The 20,581-nt window shown below is 35.9% G+C and overlaps 1 protein-coding gene and 1 long non-coding RNA gene across 6 annotated transcripts in view; both read left to right on the top strand.

The window, feature by feature from the left end:
* Window positions 1-20,581, top strand: part of LOC133522004 (rhomboid-related protein 3) — a 165,511-nt gene that overhangs the window by 60,313 nt on the left and 84,617 nt on the right. Inside the window, exon 1 of one of the 4 annotated variants that reach the window (XM_061857178.1) lies at window positions 5,664-5,848. The exons of the other annotated variants lie outside the window; for them this stretch is intronic. The gene's annotated coding sequence lies outside the window, so the exon portion shown is untranslated. Of the gene's footprint in view, window positions 1-5,663; window positions 5,849-20,581 lie in introns of those variants that run through there. 4 annotated transcript variants of the gene reach the window in all.
* On the top strand, window positions 6,116-11,340 carry LOC133522005 (uncharacterized). Of its 2 annotated transcripts, XR_009799976.1 has the most exons (4): window positions 6,118-6,209; window positions 6,491-6,574; window positions 9,389-9,535; window positions 9,756-11,340. It is a non-coding gene; the product is annotated as an uncharacterized LOC133522005 (long non-coding RNA). The 2 variants fall into 2 exon arrangements; XR_009799975.1 differs by lacking the exon at window positions 9,756-11,340 and having other exon boundaries at window positions 6,116-6,209; window positions 9,389-9,602.

Genomic DNA, 20,581 nt, shown 5'->3' with positions numbered 1-20,581 from the left:
AACAGTTAGGTCTTAATATGGGCATTGACCCACACACATAATTCTCACGGCTTGCGCGATAAGAAAACGTTTTGTTTCATTGTATTTGGCGTTAATACAATAAAGAAGTTCCTTATATGTAGCAAAAAGTCGGTCAATGGATAAGTTAACAATACGAAGAGCAAACAAAAGATAATCAAGACCTGACGTAAGACGAAGTATTTGCCAAAGTAACGGAAAACAAAGGTGGGTAGACAGATAACTGCTGACTGTTGGCCGATAATCGTGGGGACAGAGAGGCTGTTGACATAAGACTTGGAAGACATTATCGCAAAATTGAGATAAAACATAAATGCCTAACCTATATATTCGTATACGAATTGTGAACTTTAAGTAGATAATTGTACATTGTGTATTAAGGGCGGTAAACACGAATTCGACGAGTAACCAAAATCCAATACTAATTTTAAAATTTCTTTATATGTAGAAGGTTCAGTATCACACTACTCTCCGCTTTGATGGTAACTGCTTAAACCATTTTCTACCCTCCGATGCAGTCGTTGATTATTTGAGAAAATCTTTGTCGATGTTGTGCAACCTCTAAAAATTTACCTATTTTTATATTTTAGGCATATAATATTTTTTTATCAGTGAAAACAAGAATTCGAGCGAAGTCAGATGAAAATCGAAAATTCTAAAAATGAAACATCCTATGAGCATAATATAGCTCGATCCATCTCAGTATGCTGGCATACAATAACATCGTTTGTGATGAAAATATGTGTATGTTACTAAAGTAAATCAATTTTAATTAGGTACCTTTATAATTTAATCGCCGTTAAGTTATTTCAATTTTGCTTAAGACAATGCAATTGCATCATTCTGTCGTAACAAGTACGTGTTCGGAGGATTACTAGACATTAGGCAGGTGTTGGGTGTGGAAGGAATCACGATTACAATTTTGTTTCTAACGTAAAATTGAGTTATTGATTCGAGAAACATAACTAAGGTCAATAACATTTGTTTAAATTCGATAACTAAGGTCGTTGCCTAACCACTATAAAATCAATAAAGATGTGAAAAAGTGTCCGGTAAGTCCGTATAGTTGAGTTAATTAACTGTTACAACTTTTCACCTTTTAATTAACCCCACTCGTGTTTTTGATTTGAACATTTGGTTTTGTTTCGATCAATAAACATATCGTGTACTGGTTTCCTTATCACATAAATAAATGCTGATATTATATCGCAATCGGTAGAAATATACACTAACGTACAAAACGATAATTTTACTATGCCTATTATTTTATAATTAACGTGTTTATTTCACAACTGATATTTTGGATATGTTATGATTAGTGCAGCAGACATAACAATAATAAAAATGAACATAAAATTCGTGTGAAAATACTTAACGGCCACGAAAGAATATGCTAGTTATTATTTTCACACGGTCGCAATGTTGAAAATGGAATCGGCCAACAGGGCGGTTCGGGGAAGCGCGGGGTGTGAACTCGCGGCGCCGACGCCGCGGTGTGAAGGCAAACATTGGCTACGTACAACTGTTTACGCCGATCAAGTGTAAATCATAGTTTCGACTACGATCTTGCAGAATGACACCTTATCGAAGGCAGGTACTTTATTCTGTAGGTCATACTTATTTAGCTACCTTCTTCTTCTCAGCATATACGCGTCCACTGCTGAACATATGCCTCTTTCATGGATTTCCATGTTGTTCTATATGCGGCGGTTCTATTCCAGGTCGGCCCTGCCGTCTTTCTGATATCATGTCTGATATCGTCCGAACATCTGGCTCGTGGTTTTCCGTCACCTTGGCTTCCGTCCTTCGGCATCGGTCATCATCCCTGCGCCCTATATAAACAATATATATAGTTATGTATGTACGTATTGTCAAACATAAGTTCCCATTTTTAAGTTTTTTCTGCATTATCAAATGTGCATTAGACGTAGGTAATTATTGGCAGTACTCACGTAACTAGGTACGTCTCAAATCACTACTCCCTAGTTTTCATATGCCCCCAACGAGTTGTAACATGTACGAGTAGAAATAAGTCGGCTGATACAGTTTGATCTAGTGGGGGGTTTATACTAAAGAACGACCATTAACAACCTAAATTAATACAACATAAATATTTACCGGTCAATATTCAATCCAGTAATCTTCGATTGGTTGATAATTGGGAACGTCGTACCCTAGACTATGTCATACCCCGTCGATTTCATCTCTTTGGGAACCGATTTCTAGGTACAACTACAAAGAAATAAAAAACAGACTCTTTGTGTTTGTGGACACTATGCTCTACTAATGTTCAATTAACACTTTCAGCGCTAAAACAATTAAATGCCCTCACGTGTATGACACACATACACATATTTCGTTGTTGCCTATTTTTAAGTTTTACTTTGTCTTGTATTAAAATAAACATGTGTATAGGCACAGTTGAGGTGATACTTAAATTGGTGAGGTGATGAACTTTACCAAAAGTCTTCCTGAAATCTAGAAATATAAATACTTATTTACAAACTTATGTACTCATTTATAGGTATATAGTATAAACAGCGCATTTTTCAACTTCCTCTGTTATCATACCTGTCCGTACCTGCCCATCATTACGCACGTGAAGTAATTTGGTACATTGTTTGTACAGACATAAATGACCACTTATATACCTTACCTCTTTGCAATAAAGCTAAAACTAGACAGTTTTTCGACGAAGAATCATAAATTCACCAGTAGAACTTATTCCTCTTTAATAAGGTTTAGAATCGTACTGTTTTTCATGTGATTGCTTGCGCAGGCAGCGCACGCGCCGTCGGCGCTGTCATTGTTTTGATGCGCTTTGTCGCCCCATTCATAGTTTTTATAAAGCCCATTATGAACGTGCGACGGGTTGTGAAGTTGTAGGATAGTGTCTAGTTTCTAGGGTTACTTAGTTACAACGTTCTAATTTTAGTTACGGGTGCCTATACGTCTGCTAATTTATAACCTTCTTTATAAGATGATTAATGCCTATTGCATAATAAAATACACTAATAGTATTAATTCGTATTCTATTTTATTATGCAATATGCCCCATATCATTAATCATTGTTATATTTTCACGCGTCCCGTAACCAGAAGGTTCACATAAGGACACCGCAACAATTACTCACTTTGCACATGTATTCAAATAGTTATTTGTACAACAAGAGAGCAAAGTTTGATATTTCTTCGACTTCTTCGAGTGCTTGTGCAAGCGAAAGATTCTATAATAGATTCACGAGCGTAGCGAGTGAATCTAATTTAGAATCTTGAGCGTAGTAAGGGACTCAAAAGCGCACGAGATGTAAATAACTTTGATCTCGTGTAGTACACAAAATTTTTCACGTCAGTCAGCCATCAAAAAATACAACCTGAGAAAATGTAATCCAGACGGAGGGATCACTATTTCACACATGTTTTCTGAAGGTATTATAACAATTAACTTTAATTACCGCAATAAAACAAAACGAAAGAAATTTCAATAAAATAATACGAAAATAATAAATTAACGAACATCAATTGACAGTTCAATCGACAGCTATTTTTTTGTAAAAAAAAAACTTTGTAAGATCCGGTCCGAATTGCGGATACTACTATTTGTCAACTATAGTAGAGATCGTTAAAAGTAGTTAAGTAGAATTATTTACTGCGTAACAATTGAGTAAATTTGTATAAGTTCATTGTTTTGATTGTATAATAAAATACGTAAAATATGGTGTTTTTATTAAATTTTAAACTTTTATTTCATTAATTAATTATTACGAATGAAGACTCGTAGGGTGTTTACGAACGATGCGGTGTGACTTATTTCGGGGGTCTATTATAAACCGTCAATATACCGTTGAATTACGTATGCACTTTTTTGTCTCTTTCTTTTTGTTAATGACGTGAAAGGGATAAAGGCAATAGAATCCAAATATTTCGAACTTTTATTAGGCCCCGCACGTTGAAATGACATTCGAATCTAAAGGTCACTTGAATGTTATTTTGTCTCACTCGGTGAGCAAAATGCGATTTTGCTCACTGTTTTTAAGCAGCAAATTACCCTTATTCCAGCTGCTGACGTGAAAATTGAATTAATCGATCCGCACGTGTATAGCCGGCCGTCCGCTTGCAGTCTACGTCTGTCTGAACGCACCCATTGATGAATGTGACATCAACATTCCGGCCACTGCGGATGTCATTGCATTCACAAATTATACTTGGCACCCTCCTCGTGTAAAATAACTAAAATTATGTAGTCATTTTCCGCGTTATTACTTACGAATTTTGTTGAAAATTTTACTGTAATGGGACAGCCAGCATTTCCATGTTGTATTTATATTTTAATAAGTACATGACTATATTCGTCACGTAAAGCTGAGCAGTATTTGTAGGATACATAACATTAATGATGGAACAAATTTTGGAACAAAACATTAAATTGTTAGCATTGTAATCATCCAATTTCGTGAATATAATAAGTACCTATCAAATTACAGCTATTCATTGGAATCCAATATTCTGGTTTATTTGTTATTTGCATGACGTAAACACGACGATGATTTACGACGTTGGATAGTGTAGGATTTGTAAACAATTAGGCATGTGTAGGATTTGGAAATATTCGATAATAATGCTATTAATATCAATAATGAATTGCCTTTAACTTTGTCTACTCACGAAACATTAGGTAATATTAAAAAATTCAATATTTTCACGGGTACCTTCCTGTTCGTATTTATTTGAAGTTTGGTCAAGGTTGGCGAGACGTATCGAAAGCCCGGTATGCGTGGATAGGAAGTGAATCACCCGACTGAATGAACACGCGTAGCCTTTCCGGGACGGGACCTGTGCCGGAGGCTCTGCGGCTTCCATTGATCGATTAGGCCGAGGGCCGAGCCCTATTTTTCAAAGCTATTAGTGAAATGCGGAAACACTAATGCTCTTAAAACTGTTTTTTGCCATTTATGAGCGACCTTTTGACCAGAGTTGCAGGTTATATCTATTAAAGTGCACTCGTAGCTGTATATAATTGGACCCCGGTCGTTATCACAATGCCTCATTTCAATCAGCGCTTTCCTCATTTACCACGTAGAAATGATCTGTTTACGACCAGATTCAAAGTCTTGAAGGTTTTTCTTACTTGAGATTCCATTATTGTAGCTTGCCCCATAGTGCTTATGTGTAACATATATCAGGAATAACGCAGGAGTATGTCCAAAATTCTGCATTATATCTTCCTTATTGTAAATGTGACTAATAAATTTTCCTCTTGATCGATAAGTTTTTGGGTTATACAAGCAATATGAAATAAAACGGTTTTTTCATATCGTTATTAAACGTCATTTTATTGAATACAATTAGTATTGACTGGATTTCAATTATTAACATAACTAAATAAACTTTACATATACAACGTGTTCTTTAAACTCGTACCGAGTATATGCATTGGTAGGAGCAATATCTTACGTTACTTTATAGTTTTCCTACCTAACCCAAAATGCGTTATAAAAATTTATTAACCGAGTTACTTTTTCTGAACCAGCTCTCGGCCTACTCGTTAGTCACGGTGGAAACGCACCGTGGACGGATGTCCGCGAGGGCGCGACGTGACGTATGACGAACTGTACCTGTGTGCGTCATTATACGTAAATTATTAAGGTGCAAAGTGGAAATTCAATGGAATTCTGGATATTTGTAATAAATTGTTATCATCTTCTAAATAAAAGCTAGTTATTATGCCGCTAATTAAGTATCAATTAGTAGTTACTCATTCTTGTATCTAAATTCGGTCGGTGATTAATTAACTCTTGCAAATATTATAGCAAAAGTAGTAAGTTATACGGTAAATATAAGCAAAAATCTAGGTAAAAGTTATACCTTTCTGAATATTTTCGAGTTTTTCTATAAAACAGAGCAAACTAGCCTTGAAACCAGCGCGTAACCGCGTATACCACCGTAATTTTTAACATTATTCGCAGTGCTTGCGTACTATATATTTCTATATTGATGTGTGCGGCGCGATGTGCACTGCGAATACAGCTAAATCAATACTAAACCATGTTACGAATTTTAAATTTCGAATGCGGTTCTAGTCGGCGCACAGTGGTCGGATGTCCGCAGTAGAGCACGGACCGTGACGTATGCCGCGTTGTAGCGTGTGCTGGTGTGCATTTACCGCAATGCACCTGCGTGATACAGTACTCGTACGTTTCTGGTTGAAGAAATGTAACTTTTGACACTGACGGATCTAATCCAGATCTAATTCATAACCTGTTATAAAATCAGAATACGCCTGTAAGAATCTGGGGGCCTACCGCGAAAAGCGAAATTTGCAAACTGCGGGGATCTTTCTCTTTTACTCTGACTAAGACGTAATTAGAGTGACAGAGAAAAATGCCCGCATTTGAAGAACTTCGATTTTCGCGGTACCCTGGTACTTCTTACGGTGGATCATGCCGCAAGATTAATGTTTGGATATCCGCAGGGCAAGGATTGTGACGTATGCGACGTTCTAGCGGGCGACAGTTTCGTACTGCATCATATTCTCGTAGTATTGTTGGACTAACTGGTACCTACTTCTAGCATTTTCATTAAAGTTTGTATGAAATTCTCTAAAAATAGAAACAGTCGGTTCTGTCGGCGTCGTAGCCGTGTGCACTAACTAAACATCATACTTACTAGTATTATTAACTTCAAAGTATTAAAAAAGGTGTTTTGTGATCTTAATTAATAATTTATAAATAAATCCAAAATAAGATTAGGGATAAGTACGATAAGTATAACGTTTATTTAACGTTCCGAAAAATACTCCATTAAATATATATTTTTTACAATAAATACTCTATTGTTCCAAAAGTTAGTTATGGTCATCTAACTAATAATAAAAAACACCATTGAAGCCATATCCTTACTACGTGACAGCAATGCGGATGCCGGAATCAACCCATTCACCAATACCATTACAACTCAAAGGATTTACTCCAATCGTACACATAAAAAATGTTTCATTCACCTACCCGTCTAAGTTTTCATGGTACTGTTTGCGTTTCACAAGCGCAGAACATTGTTATTTCAATCAATTAACGCGTCAATCACTCAAGTTATCCAGCTTAAGCGCGCTCGCCCATAACCCATACCTTTAAGGATCTCGTTACACAGGTTTTAATATACCTGTGTACTTTTTAAGCGCTTAGAATACACAGGTAGAACAATGAGAGCAGTAAACGAAACGTAACGGGCGTCCCCCGCCGTTTAGTGTTTACAATGGATACGGAACGTGAGAATGTTGTTTTAAAGTTAAACCAACCTTACCTCCCGAATCCTACGTGCCCCTACAACAGATATGCTTCTATTGTAGAGGCGGCCTTACGTAAAGGTGCCATAAACCATCTCAAAGACTATAAGCTGCCCAACTTGCATACAATCACGTAATGACTTTTGGGTGAGAAAATGCAATTATTGTCATCCGTGGGAACGTTTTTTGTCCTTCCTGCGCTGCGGACATGGTGATATGAATGTTGGTATTGTTTAGAAATTGTGAACGGCTAAATGCAATGTTTTTATGCTGAGGAAGTAACGTAGACAATACCTGAGACTTATGACTAAAACAGACGTTGCATTTACCGCGATTTTTATGAAAACCAAAACCTTTTTTTTTATTGCATGGCCACTTTTGCTAACTAACTAACTTTATTTTATTGCTAAACTAACAGCTAAAACATAACATATAAAAACATCTTCACTCAATGTCAGATTGTATTATATAATTGGATTTTATCAAAAAAATACGGAATATGTAGAGCATAATTTTAAAATATTAACACAATACGACGACCGGTCTGGCCTAGTGGGTAGTGACTCTGCCTATGAAGCTGATGGTCCCGGGTTCAAATCCTTGTAAGAGCACATATTTTTGTGATGAACACGGATATTTGTTTCTGAGTCATAGGTGTTTTCTATGTATTTAGGTATTTATAATTATATATTATTTAAATCGTTGTCTAGGTACCTACAACACAAGCCTTATTGAGCTTACTGTGGGACTTAGTCAATTTGTGTAATACTCGTAATGTCCTATAATATTTATTATTATATGTATTAATACATGTGGTGACGGACACGTGTACACATATAGAATACGTACAAAACAAATAAACACCGGTGGAAGATGAGGATAGGGTTAGATTTGACAAAAGTGCCAACTTAAAAAAATATTAATTTAATGAGCGGATAAAATATTTTATGTATATTTATATTTGTATGTGGCCTATTGTGAGTTAAGAATTGATCGTATGTACGTGACCTGTGGCGTCGTTATGAGCGATGATGGATGGTGGTTGGCATCCGGCGGACACGCGAGCTTGTCCTGCATTGTCTTCCCCTCCGATTAACTACTACTTCCGAAATCAATAGGCTTTTAACAAGTACACAGTGTAGAGAATTCATTGACGCAAGGTCAAAGGGGATCTCGAATATTCCAGATGCTGTGTATTAGTCGGACACAAACTGATATATTATTTTATAACCGTTTTATATATAAAATTGACCTACCTACAGAACGTTCTAATGATTGCAATTCACATGGGAATTATAAGTTTGGACTTACGTAACAATTTTCGTAAAAGTTCATGAAGACCCTGGCAGCCGATTAGGTTGCAAAATGCAACCGGTGTGGAAGAAGTATACTAAATAAATATAGCAAATAAATAAATGATTTGATATCTGATATTTGAAGTTAATTTTATGAACAATAATACAAATGCGACCAACCCTTAGATATAACTGATATAAGAAGTTTATGATCTAAGGACCAACCACAGATGCTTCAGTAAGGTTCCCTGTTTAGCACGTACAAGTCAAATGGACAAATATTACATTAGGTGGTATGCTAATATTTCTATTATCAAGCATGTTTACAATGTTAAACATAAAAAAAAAACTTGATGCTACATAAAATATAGAAAGCGTTCCACTCTTGCACAGGGGTTTCCATGAATTTGGTTTCCTACTTAATTTTATTTGACTATTTATGCTATATATGTGACTATCAAACCAAACGGTTTTCGTGAAATTAATTGAAAATGCAAATCCCTTAAGTATAGTTTAACGCCGCGAAGGGGACTCCGATAAATGCTAATGGATCCTTAACAGCTGCTTAAAACGGTCGTAAAACAGCTTAATAGCTCACCAGTCGATTTTACAAATTGTTAACTGTCCAAACTTTGTACTTCCTCTGCTAACGGTTTATATGCAAAAAGAGGTGCAATTCGACATAATATTCTTAGAGGGGTCGAGGTCGTGACATCATGAAAGGGACCTCTAGGAAAAAGATGGAAAGGAAGACCCGCTATGAGATGGAAATATGATATCACCAAAATTGCAGGGCCAAATTGGACAAGTGACCAAGGATCGGGATATGTAGGAGGAGGGCTTTGGAGGAGTCCTTCACCTGTGAACAGAGGGCTCTTGAATAATTTAGAAAATAATGAAATAGGAAAAAACAATTAAGATTCAAGTAATAAAAGGCTTCGTATGTCATTTTATTTATTATTCTTAGATCACATTGCACATTTAGTTACGTATACTTAGTTACCATTTCAAGCAATACTTCGACTTACTTTTTCTCAAAACTAAATATTACATTTTATTTTACAAAAATTTAAACTAAATATTACAAAAATTTAAAAACAAGTCTTCTTTATCTTCAGCAACTAAGATAAGAAAATTAAGATCACGTTCTCTTATTCCAGCTCGTTGCTCGCCTCAGCACAAGTTTTTATCGACAAAGGAAATCTTACACAAACGAAGAAATTAAGGAAATTTGTCTTTTCAGTTCCTGTGAGTTATTTATCAAAAGGAATATCTCTTCCTGAAATTGGTTTTCTTTGGATTCATTACTTTACTGGGATTGAGTTTACGAGTCTTCAAATATTATTTCTTTTTAAGAGGTCTGGTGCAATGCGGTAGCTGCGTTTGAAAGAGTTTTCAACTAACAGTAAAATAGTTTTTAAATAAAAGAAACTGCTACGTTAACTATACCGAAGTCCAATAGGAAAAGCAAATAATGTTAACAAATAGACAGCTTTTGTTGGCATTTGACATTTAATCTAAAAAAAATATGGAGGTTGTTTACACTGGAATATTATTAACTAACATAAATTTTAACAAAAAGTTGATACAAATAAAATCTTTAAGTATATGTATTTTTGATAAGATCATGATTGTCATCAAACAGTGCGTGATACGAAGTATTGAAGGTAAATTGGTTTGTTTACATTATTTGCAATTTCTATTGGACTCCACTTCAGGTATGTGTTTGTTAGCGAAGGTTCTTGAGTAGGTACTTAGATAAAGTAATATATCTTGTTTGCAATGTATTGAAAAAAAATATTATTATTGCGCTTTATTATTTTATTCCTTATATTATAACTTATAATAAGAACATATTATGCTAATTTTGAGTTACATATGCTGTGCTTACCTTACAAGTGTCTAATTTGACTTTAAGTAAAGAACAAACAAACCTCAAACGCACACGCGGAACCATTGTCGTTTTATCATCCCTCAATTTCCTTCCGATCTGTTATCTCGTATTTACACACATTGTCTGCTATAACAGCCGCTAATCACTTAGAAAATATTCCTTTTATAAAACGAACAACATAACAAGTCACTAAACACTTCAACTTGATATGTTACGTTGTTCTTTCCAGTGTGGAAGTATCAGCGGGTAGCGCCGCGCGGCGCCCCAAGTTTCAACTACGATTAAAAATCACTAAGTCAAGCAGAAGTAAACCTTGTACAAATGATATAAGTACTATGTCAGAGGTACATATTTCGTGGCCGGGAGGTTTTAAGGGCTCGAGGGCGGCAGGTGCGCGAACGCACGTGCGGTGCAGCTTTCCGCACCTAAATACATGAGCGCGCACAAAAAATAATTAATAGTCGATCCAATTTAATTAAGACTGAATCAGCAGGAATTTTCTGGTAGACGGTAAAAGACTGTTCTCTTTTTACTCATTATTAAAATATTTTACCGTTAACATAAATACACATGTGAGTTTAATCAACTATATTTAATTATATAATTTATTTGAATTTTAGAAGTTTTTTTTTCTTTGAATACCACGTTGGTGGCAAACAAGCATACGGCCCGCCTGATGGTAAGCAGTCACCGTAGCCTATGGACGCCTGCAACTCCGGAGGTGTTACATGCGCGTTGCCGACCCTTTAAAAACCTGTACACTCCTTTTTTGAAGAACCCCATACTGTATACCCTCGGGAAAACCTCGGCTGGGAGCTCATACTACAGCCGGAACGCCCGCCGGAGGAAATTCCTCTTAAACCGCACAGTGCGCAACCATTTAGGCTCTAGGGTATGAGGATGAACACCCTTTTTTTTTTTTTTTTTTGACGGAGTGGGAATGCATTTACGCACGGTGTGTGGGACTCGCCGCTCCTTTCCCCTCTCCTGGCAAGAGGGGGGGAGAATTGGCCCTACCCACTAAACCCACTCCGGCGTTTCACCCACTTTGCCGTTTATGAGGGCGCACTGGGATCGATGACATTCCACCACGGCGCCCTCCGGAGGATGAACACCCTGCCGATGGCAAGCGGTGCGATGATAGAAAGTGCCCGTTGGCATCATGTCAAACAATTCTTCAGAGCACAGCCCATTGTACAAGCGGTAGAACACACACAAGGAGGCAAAGTCTTTCCAAGTTTGACGGTAGGTAAGTACAACTTTTTCACAGTAACTTTAGTCGTGCAACAATTTATAATAAAATAATTAGGTGGCAGTCAATATGAGACTGTTACACTTATTTCAAACAAATGGCATATACATACCTACTCAGTGTGTTCACTGTTCTTCTACCAGTTACACCTACTTAAGAAATAAGGATCGAACATCATACAATTCAGAAACTACAACTTAACTACTATTATAGGTATGTGTAATTGCTTGAACAAATTAAGTAATTTTATCAAAATTAGAACCTTGGAATTTAGAAAGTGCGTAATCCGTAACATTTCCATCACTCAATCAAGAATGGAATCATTTGGAATCATTACCGTGGTCGCAATCAACTCCGCACCTGCTTAGCGTTACGCTTCGGTGCCGGGTTATAACTATAACTGAGTAAAGTGTGAGTCGGCATCGTGTGCCGAGGATTCCGTGTCCATTATCCTGAGTTTAATATACGCACACGAATTCTCACTTTCTGTTTTTGCAAAGGTTTGGTTTTTGATCTTTAAATTTCACATCGATCATCTATCACAATTTGTAAGAGACAAGCAGACATCAAAATTAGGAATAACGCTTCGGCTACGGAACTCTGATAGTATAATAATATAAAATTCATTTATAACCAGTGACTGCGACAAGTAGGCGGTCTATGTGTCGAGCCGAGATATGTCGAACACGACATTGTTATGGGAGAATTAGTTTACATTAAAAATATTGTTGCATTAATGAAGGGCGTCCTACTCTACGCGGTACAGTCAACCTTCAATATCGCATTTCTTAACGAGGAATCGGCTTAAACTCTATCTAATGGGCAATAGAACGATAAAAATGACAGTACTTTTCACTATGGGTTCCCGACTCAACTATAAAGACTTCATTATGAAACGCTTCAGTGAACTGTAATGAATTTGACCAATCACGGCAGTCGTAATCAAGAATAAAAACCAAACGATAGAACAATAGACATCAATAATCTTCTTTTTAATAAAAAATATTTTGAGTTGTATTTGTACAGTAGAAAATAGTACATTACGATACAAGTGCGAAAAATAGGAAATTCGAAACGAGTGGCGATAAATTAAAACACGACCGAAGGGAGTGTTTTAAATCGACACGAGTTGCGAATCACCTATTCGCACATGTATCGTACAATGTTTTACAGTACATATGGCCCTTTAAATGTTCGACACAGTAACATAATATGCTACTTCTCGCACTAGTGCTATAAAGTAGCCCCATATGTACTGTAAAGTATTATTTTATTTATTTATTTTAGTTGACCCATAGGAAAAGTATTGTAGACAATAGTGATATAATCAAGTTTTTCAATACTCTACTAATAAGCTATCACGATTGTATAAAATAGTATTTCATTTGTTTATTGAACATTTTTCATTGTTTTAGTCTGCGTCTCTCCTTAATAACAGATAACGACTCTATAGACCCTTTTGATGGTTAGCGTCATCTAAAAAGTTCGTATCTTTTGGAAATTTTAACCTACTAGAAAAAAATAATATTTTAGATACTGTTTGTCGCAATGACGGTGACATACAATACAATTAAAATTACAATAAAAATTATAGATGATATTATATTTTGAAACAATCTTATTTCAAGTGTACTGGAATACGAGTAAATGGTCCTCCAAAATGTGTTAACATATTATTTAAACACATATACTCATATACAAGTACAATGTCTTAAACGCCCAATCCTCATAACAAGTTTGCTTCGCAACTGGCCCGACAACTACCGCTACCGAACAATACTTGTCTCCACAATACCTCCGAGCACATGCCTCCGAGTAGCAAACTTGTTGTCACTCCGTCACTTGACACCCGTTCCGGACCAGAGTACCTACCGCGAACCACGTTCGATGTGTTGCCTCTCTGTCGCTCTTGTAATTTCGTACGTAAGTGTGATAGGGAGGCAACACGTCGAACGTGGTTCGCGGTAGGCCCTTACTACCAGCTACGTTATAATTACAACTTTTGAGCTTATTTACATAATTAGGGTTGAACATGGCTCGATTTTGAGGTCTTCGAGATCATGATCACTGTTCTTGAGGACGTTAGCAATCCGAATTTTAATAGTAATTATTAGAACGTTGCTTACGAATGCTAGTTTCATAACTAGCCTTGGTTAATGGTAGAGTCCAACCACACTAAGTTTTCATGCCAAGTACCAAGTTTCCTTTCAAGTACGGCTGTCCTATGGGATATGTATACATTTTCATTAACAATTCGCTACAAACTTAACGCGTTGTTAGGAATCCGATCTTTGGGATGATATACTTAAATAAATAATAAATATAAATAAATAAATAAATATTAGATATTCTTACACAAATTGACTAAGCCCCGGAGTAAGCTCAAGAAGGCTTGTGTTGTGAGTACTCAGACAACGATAAATACAGGGTGGACCAAAAGTCGTTTTACATTTGTATACAAAATTGTATACAAATGTAAAAAGACTTTTGGTCCACCCTGTATAATATATAAATACTTAAATGCATAGAATACACCCATGACTCAGGAACAAATATCCGTGCTCATCACACGAATAAAAGCCCTTACCGGGATTCGAACCCAGAACCATCGGCCAGACCGGTCGTTAAATATTAGTAGCTAGTCATATAGCTTGGTTTAAAAAATTATGTCAATCCAAACTCGACTTCATGTCACTTTTGAAAATACCAAAAGAATAACGTTTGCGAATTACAATCTTGTTGAATGCTCGAATATGTCTGAGTCTCAGACAGTTTTCTTTTTTAATTTCATTTTAATGCTGTTAGTAAATCAGCTATATAATGCAAATGCTGGGAACTACATTATTTGTACTTTCTACTTGCAAAATGCAAGACTGTTTATTATTTTAACGATGCTACAACTCTGTGAGAAACTGCGGTTACAATTGGAAACTTACGGCCCGATTCGAAGAATGATTAAGACACGATTAAGATCTTTAAAAAATCGATAATTAAACGACATGTCAAAATTGACGTTTATTTCGATTCCGCTTTGATCCCACTATGATCTATCTATGATATTTGTAACGTCAAAAGTGACATTGGTTGCCCGTATCGAGCTGCTTCTGTCAATTATACGACATACAAACGATATCTAAATGAACTTATCTAAACCAGAACTTATCGTTATCGTATCTCATATTTCGAATCGGGCCGTTACCTTCATATTAAGAATTTTTAACTTATTATACCTATACAGGTTGCAATTTACTATTTGAGTTTTATTTTGCTACTTCGGGCTTATCGATCGCATCGGTACGCAAATATGACCTACTTTTAAGTAAATATGGCCTTGTTTGATATTAAAAGAAGAAAGTGAATGTAATACAATCTTACAGTCTGCAAATACGAACGCCCCTTTGTCATAATAAAGTGAACGTTATGTAAAAACGTCGGAATCTTTGGATTAAGGGACATTCGGCAACGTCAACCCACGTCGAAATGTCCACCCTCTGGCGGTGAAGGCAGAACAATCGGGCGGAAACGGAAGGCGCGTTTCGCGATCGCCGAAATTCGGCGGCAGCTGCGCGCGCGCCGTCACATCGCACGTAGGAACAGCAGGTTCATCTCCTATAAACAAAATTCAGAATTAGATTAGATATTTATTAAGAGAAAATTATATTTATATAATATTCTAACCTCTGCCCGTGACTTTGTCTACGTAGAAATCGTTAAATTCTAGCACAGAAAAGCAAGGTAGCAGAAAAGCTCCCTTTAGAAAATTAAATACATGCAATTTGTTTATGCAACAACATTTGATAGGCAATTTCCATCACTAGTATTGTCGCTGAAGCTAAGTTGACATTAATTTTTTTCTAATAAGATATGTACCTACATAGAAATAAAGATTGCACAATTGTATTTTTATTAATGCGTCAAATATTTACCGATTCCTGAACGTAAACGTAATTAAATGTAATTCAATTAATTTTCATAGATTACGTTCATAATTATGGAGTTTATTTAAAAAGAATATGACAATTCAAGGCAAAAGAAAAAATAATACTAATAATTTGCTAAATAAACCTTATGCTAATACTGTTGCAATTAAAACAAATCTAACAAGTTCTTACGGGATGGGTACACGCCAAAATTCTTCGACAAGTTTGGATAACCAAAACAAGGCAATAAATATACAAATATACTCACATCCGAAAAATATCAATAATTTAATTTGTTTCACTGTTAATACTATCACTTTGTTTAGTCGATCCATTATCTACAATACTGCGCTATAATCCCTAATAAATAATTTATAAAGCGGACCTACTGTGAGTAGATATATCCGTTTTATCCGCGACCAGCAGCTGCCCTAATAGCTCATTTCCGTTTTGCATGTCGTAGAACTCAGTAAAACCACTACAAATCTAAAGACATTACCCTCCAGTAACGAGGGACTGATTGTTTGAATGGCTTTAACGTGCAACCAATAGCAATACACATTTTAGGGTCTAAAGCATGACAAAAGGATTGTGATTAATTTATTTGATGAATGAAAACATTCATTTTCCATAATAGTTTTATTAGTAGATATACGCAAGCATTATTATAGATGGGTTAGACGCATTAATGATTAATATTATTGTACTTATAAATAATTACTTAACCCTATTAGAGACAAACAAAGCCTCATACTTATTTAAAAGACATGTCAATATTTTGTAGAAGTGACAAAAAATACAATTGTTAAAATCTACTTCATCCTCTTTGTCAAACGACAGAGTGGTCGTGGTCATCATTTTAGCGATTGGCGACAAGTTTCACAACATGCCACCATTCTTCTCCAATGGTTAATTCTTAAAAAAGGCTGGACTATTTACTTTAACATGTAAATGTAAACTACATGATACCTAAAAAAAATACTATTTTTTTTTACAATTCAGTAAATGACTCTTATGGCCAGGGCCCGTACATTTTATGCCGTTGACAGAAAAATGACGTCACGCTACATAGAGTATGATTCCAATTATTATTTTCGTAATAATTAATCATTTGTCAACCTCTTTAGTTAACTGATACATATACTTGTCAATCAGTACGGAAACGTCTATCTGACGTTCATCTCATTGTCACTCAAATAAATAATAGATTATTAATTTATAAAAGATTACATATTTTTAATTTTGAACAGCGTAACATTTATTCACGTAACAATTTTTTTTCTACCCGTATATATATTATATATATAAGTAATTTATCTAAATTTGTAGTGTTGTAAAAAAAACTCCCTGTATGTCAAATTACATCATTTTTGCGTCAACGGCATGAAAAGTACGGGCCCTGCTTATGGCACTATAACTTTCTCTACGATTAGCTCAGACTATTTTTTTTATTCCAATACTCACACAGAAATCTTAAATTAACGTTTTTGCCCACAAGAATTTGCGTCACGTGTGGCTCTTACCGTAAATAGACCACATACCATAACAGTTATGGCACAAAAAATATAAAAACATAACATTTATTTTAAGATAACCCTAGGGGACGCCCAGCTTCCGTCGATTTATCACCTGGATTACAAAAAATTATCTCTTGAGACTGTCGTAAGGGGGTCTATTGCTAAATGAAAAAGCAGAGTATTACATATTCTAAAATAACACACCGACTGTATGAAAATAATTTAAGAGTACGTTTTAAAAGCTATTATTAAATTTAAGACAAAAAATCATTATAAATACATACCTGAAGAATGTAGGTAGAGTACATAACAGTAACGTATCCTTGCAGAGTTGTAATAACAAAACTTCCGTGAGACTGACGGCCCGAACGAACTTTCAGATACGTCAAACTCTTGCTAAAGATACGATATGGATTAAAATATGTCAGTGTCGTTTCCTCAAACAAAAACGTCACGTTTGACACTGACATATCCAATGTCCGTATTTAATGTCCCGATCCAGCAGTTGGCGTTGCTTTTGGTTCCATAACGCGGTACATGGATTCAGTCAGTTCAGTCAAGTTATTCCATTCTTACAAAAACTATACATAGTTTTTGAAATATCCGCTCTTGAAAGTAAGTTTTTTAAATATATTTTTTTACAGAAGCAAGATGAAGGGTACGTAAAAAGAACCTTCTATATACTTTACTATAAGGAGAATGGGGTTGGCCGGTCGAATTATTTTACAGGTGGCGCTTGCTTAGGTTTAACCTGTCATTCCTAACTTTAGTGTAAAGTGTAGAACTTTATGACCTAGATGCTAGCCCTTTAAGCCTAATCTCATAGAACCAAACTAGAGACAGTAAAATCTATGCTGGCGCCATCTATACAAACCTTTGACAGGTGCTAAATAAATTTAACTTACCCTAAGAGTAGTTAATTCACACTCGATTCAATAGATTCTTAATTTCAGTGACATTTCTGTGTACGAACTGACCAACAATTAACCCTATCAAATCGCAATAAAGAGAAGCCCACCGCGAAAATCGAAATTCCCAAATTGTGGGGATCTTTCTCTTTTACTCTCACTAAGACGTAATTAGAGTGACAAAGAAAAATGCCCGCAATTGACGAACTTCGATTTTCGCGGTTATAGCTCAGAACTTTCGACTAACTACGGCTACGGCATAGTACTATGCCATATCCTCAAGTAACGAGCAGAGCAGTAACTATAATATTAAAGGTTTAAGTAGCTCACTGATTTCTTTAGAGATAGTAACTTTAATAGCTACCTTATCATAATTTAATATGTAGTAAAATCAACAACCCTGTTTTCAATTAAAATCACATCTGAAGCGTGCTCGTATTTAATTTCAGCATGATTGTTCCCAACTGAGCGGAAGTCATTCGTACAGATGTTTCTTTTTTCATACTTCCAAAATAGATCTACAGGAGAGATCAAGAGCACGTGAACTTTTTATCTGCCAGTGTTGACAAATACTTCACATTTCATTACTTATTATCACAACTTCGTATCTCTTTCCAATTGCGTTTTATTATAAACTTTATTATGTTCAACACAAGGATGATTTTACTTGGATAGCTGGAAAAGATAAGAGTCTTAAAAAGTAAGTCAATATTTCGTTGGTTACGGTTATTAATTTTCATGTCTTCTGTAGCAGAGATCTAATAACGAAAGGATTTATGAAGGCGCGTCCGCAGGAAACTCACTAATAAGAGATGGACGTTTAGCGCTCTTTATGTTGAAATAGCCTTTCGGCGCCGCTTTCAGTCTAGTCGTCACAAACAATATTACCGATTTTTTTATACTTTATACCTATAGTCCTCCTCATCGTTTTCGATGACGACGACCCTAAATAAACATTATGGGCGTTGTCTAGCATGAGCCCTGCTGTGGCTTGCCAGGCCGAACTTGCTCTTAAATACTCTATTGCACGCATAACAATTTTATACTACGTCGGTGGCAAACAAGCATACGGACAGCCTGATGGTAAGCAGTCACTGTAGTCCTTGGACTTCTGTAACTCCTGAGGTGTTACATGGGCGTTGCCGACCCTAACACTCCGCACCCTCGTTGAGCTTTGGCAACTTACTCGCCAGCAGGATTACAACACTGAGTAGGGTCCAGTGTTACTTAGCTGCGGTTTTCTGTAAGGTGGATGTACTTTTTCAGTCCATTTTTGTCTACCTTTACTTATGCCACACGAAATTTTGACTTTCCTATCTTTTTTCTGCCCTCTGTCATCGACATCGTCTTTGGATACCTTTGCACTTAGCCATTTTCTTTTGCGCTACATATTTTCACCTTCATTTTTGACTATTTTTTGACTTTGATTAACCGGACAGTTTATTTGTAAAACACTAATTAAAAAAAAGGACCCAATTTCAAATTTGATTAAATGTATTTGCCTATCGCCCTGTAAGTTCATTTGTATGATGGGCATTGGGCAAGGTACTGTGTCACACTAATACTAGTCCGATACGATTAAAATCCCTTGAGCTTGATTTTAGACACGAGGTGATCCTGGTTACTCAGGTACTCAGCGTATTGCACATGTACTAGTAATTCGATTACCCGACCCCATCTGCCCGAAACCCCCCAACGCCACAAAGCCACAAAAAGCACGCGCTCAAATACCTCTTTCCGCCAACCTGCTTCCGCTGAGCACGCACAAATGTCTATTATGTCGACTACATTAAGCCTTTTTTATACTTAATCGATTATTTTTGTTTGAAAGTGTGATATGAAGTTCTGTTGTGTTATTACTTGTACAGTCGCGGAAAGCAATGTTTTGTCACTTATGAACCTACGCCGTATTGAAATTAGTTGAAAACTGATAAATATGGGCTTGCAAAAGTTTGATAAATTTAATCAACATATTTATGAGTGATAAATTATGACTTATGTTTACCAGGTACATAACATAATTTTGAAATTTAAGCAGTCCGGATGCAGCGCTATTCCACATTTAGTTTTTCCATTGATTATTTGATTTTATGTACTCTCAAATAATTATCAACATTGATGATTATAAATATTAAAACTTTCAAAATCCATGGTAGGAAATCATTTAGATCGATGGGCAAGTGGCTCAAACACATATTTTTGTATTAATATGTATTATGTTTGCAATGCACAATACGCATGAACATCCCTTCATTCGGATAAATGTTCAATCAGAATTAAGCTCTTAATTTTGGGTATGTCTACAGGTCTACAGGAGAGACGTAAAACTAATTAAACTGATTGCTGGTTATGATAGTTGATAGGTCTTCTCGAATATGTATGCCTGTATGGTTAATATTTGGATGTTACGTGACTCTATTAGCGTAATAAACGGCCAACTGTTTTTAGCTCGGTGAAGCTCGTTTTAACAATATACTCGTAAAAACTTTTTATCT

Source organism: Cydia pomonella, chromosome 10 (assembly GCF_033807575.1).
Source record: "Cydia pomonella isolate Wapato2018A chromosome 10, ilCydPomo1, whole genome shotgun sequence".
Classification (NCBI taxonomy): Eukaryota; Metazoa; Arthropoda; class Insecta; order Lepidoptera; family Tortricidae; genus Cydia; species Cydia pomonella.
The sequence above is the reverse complement of the archived record's forward strand: the minus strand, read 5'-3'. Positions and strand labels throughout refer to the sequence as shown.